This window comes from Aplysia californica, unplaced genomic scaffold (assembly GCF_000002075.1).
Source record: "Aplysia californica isolate F4 #8 unplaced genomic scaffold, AplCal3.0 scaffold00448, whole genome shotgun sequence".
Classification (NCBI taxonomy): Eukaryota; Metazoa; Mollusca; class Gastropoda; order Aplysiida; family Aplysiidae; genus Aplysia; species Aplysia californica.
The window spans coordinates 71,188-74,430 of record NW_004797718.1 but is presented as its reverse complement, the minus strand read 5'-3'; positions in this window follow the sequence as shown (position 1 = coordinate 74,430).

The following is a 3,243-nucleotide window of genomic DNA, read 5'->3' as shown; positions in this document are numbered from 1 at the left end:
TGATAATGATGATGATGATGATTATGATGGTGATGATGATAACCGTAATCCAAACAAGCAAATAACGCAACTGTGCTTATGACCTCCAGTATGTGACTAGTATGTTATATATATATATATATATATATATATATATATAAATTAAATGTGTAGGCGAAACACATGACATATGTGAGATAAACACAATTTTAATTAAGAATGTGTGATAAATAGAAAGCCAGCTACATAGATAGATAAATAGATAGACAGATAGATAGATAAATAGATAGATAGATAGATAGATAGATAGATAGATAGATAGATAGATAGATAGACAGATAGATAGATGGATATATAGATATATAGATAGATAAATAGATGAATAGATAGATAGATAAATAGATAGATATATAGATAGACAGATAGATAGATAAATAGATAGATAAATAGATAAATAGATAGATGGATAGATAGATAGATAGATAGATAAATAGATGAATAGATAGATAGATAAATAGATAGATATATAGATAGATAGATAGATAAATAGATAGATAGACAGATAGAGGGTGGGTTTGTTTTCTTCTTGCTCTTTGTGAATCATTGTGTATGCATTCATGTCAGTCTTTCTCCTCTTTCTTTTTCCTTTCTTTTTTTTCTCTCTCTCTCTCTCTCTCTCTCTTACACACACCTACACACACACACACACACACACACACACACACACACACACACACACACACACACACACACACACACATACACACACACACACTTTTTACACCCAAATCACCAATCATAATTTCTAAAGACGCTCTTGTTATTGCTCATAACTTGCGTATTCCTAACCCCTCCCCCCCCCCCCAGTCCCCTCCCTCTTTTCCAGTGTTATCAAGTTTTTATTTTTCTATACAGCATCTTTGAAAATATGTTATGTTATTATGCTGTTGTTTTCTTTACAGGCAATATCTTCCAAGACACGATTTTAAATGAACATTTACTCACTGACATATGGGGATAGCCTATAAGGAAAAGGGAAGAATCTGAGTGTGTGTGTGTGGGGGGGGGGGGGGCAGCTTCCTTCTTGTCTGCAACCGGAACAAGAAAGTATTCGTGTCACGTGACAGAAACAATTTGCATGAGCAATTTTGCCTTCCCGCCCAGGGCCGTTGCTTGAGAAATTAAGGCGATGTGGAAGAAGCGTGGCTTTCAGGGAGATTTCATTACACGAGCGATATCATTTCCAGATTCCTGCCATGTTTACAAGACCGCGAGTTCTGGGGAGTCCTTAAGCTATGACAGTCTAGTGGATCTGAGGAATTTAACGCTGTAAACATTAGTAACGATTCCTCCTTATGTCTAGAGGCATTGTAAGTGATAGTTCATACTGGTTATGTAAGGGCGCACCGTTAGCCCAGTTAGTATCATACTAGAATAAGAAACCTATGAGTGTGGTTGACGGTGTTTTTGTACGGTTTATTCCTTCTTTCCCAACTAACATCTTTCGTTTTGATATCCCCTTCTTCTTTTTGTCTTTTTTACTCTCTTGTAAGACCTCCAATATTCGGCACTTATTTAACCTAATTTTGTTGCAAATGACGTGAATCTCTTACTAAAACTAAAACTTAAAAAAAACCCATCCACGGTCCTGTTTGAATCCCCAACCGAGCCTTCTAAACTTGGGTTACTTTCAAGAGTTCTTTAGGTTCTCATCACATGTGGCTTGGTCTTATCGAAGATAGAGATTCAATTCCTGATATAACTTTACAGTTTTAATTAAAGAGTCAACTTTATACAATGATCAATGGTTATGATATGGAGATTCGAAAGCCATGACAAGGGTAACCACAGGAGAGACAGGATACATAAAAAGGCGATGTTTAGAGTGAAGAAGAATCCAAAAATTAAATTAATGAACCTAACATAACCCCGTCACGCACAAACACACGTATACAACACTCACACACACATACACATACACGTACACCAACACCCAAAACACACACAGTACACACACACACACACACACACACACACACACACACACACACACACACACACACACACACACACACACAACACACACACATACACCATCTCTTTTTTGTCTGGGGCAATTTTTCCTATCTGACCACGGTTGTGCTCCATCTTCAGCTCGCCCATCTTTACGTAACATTTTCTATGTCTTTTAGTTTTTAGTAAGAGTTTTACAGCACTTGCAACACAATAAGGTCATATAAGTTCCGAAAATATGAGCTGTTACAAGAGAGTAACAAACACAAAAAAGGAGGAGAGATCAAAGCGATATATGTTTGATAGGATGGAAGAAGCAAACCGCACCAGAGCACCCACAAACCAACCACTTTTCTAGGTCTCATGTGATCTTTGCTTGCTTCCTCCAACGAGCCAAATGTGAAGAGACTTGACAGATGGTGGAGAGGTCAGCTCAACAGTTTCCTTCTGGCCTGGAGTACGGCGTTCATGCATTCTTTATTTGATCAGTAGCTCTATAGTCTCCTAAGATGTAAAGCTTGTTTTCTCTTGTCCGTAATTCTTAATGATAATAATAATATAATACTGATAATAATGATAATAATAATAATGATAATAATAAAAATAATAATAGTAATAGTAATAACAATAAAAACAATAATATTTTTAAAAAATACTACTAATAATAATAATAGTAAAAAAAATTAATGGCAACAATAATAAGAATAGTATAATGAGATGATATCTGGTGATATGATAAAGATAATGATAAAGATATTGATAATGATAATAATAATAATAATAATAATAATAATAATAATAATAATAATAACATTAATGTAGATAATTTTAGCGCCTACTTTAGTGTGCACACAGCTCAATGCACTTTACAGATGAGAGGTGTGTGTGTGTGTGTGTGTGTGTGTGTGTGTGTGTGTGTGTGTGTGTGTGTGTGTGTGTGTGTGTGTGTGTGTGTGTGTGTGTGTTTGGGTGGGCCTGTGTGTGTGTGGAGAGGGGGGGGGGGGGAGAGTGAGAGTTAATTCCATCACGGAACCTACAACCTGGAAGGCTAGGAGATTCTATTTTACCAGACACAACCTAATGGGCCGTGCAGTCTACTCATACGACAGGCTGGCATCTTGGCCGGGTCTGAATGTCATATTTTTTCTATGTCGCAAACTGCACGGCTGGCAATTTAATGTTCATGAGGACAGACACACTTCGGAAAAGAAAACCTTAACAAAAGAATCAAACAACCCCACCCCCCCCCTA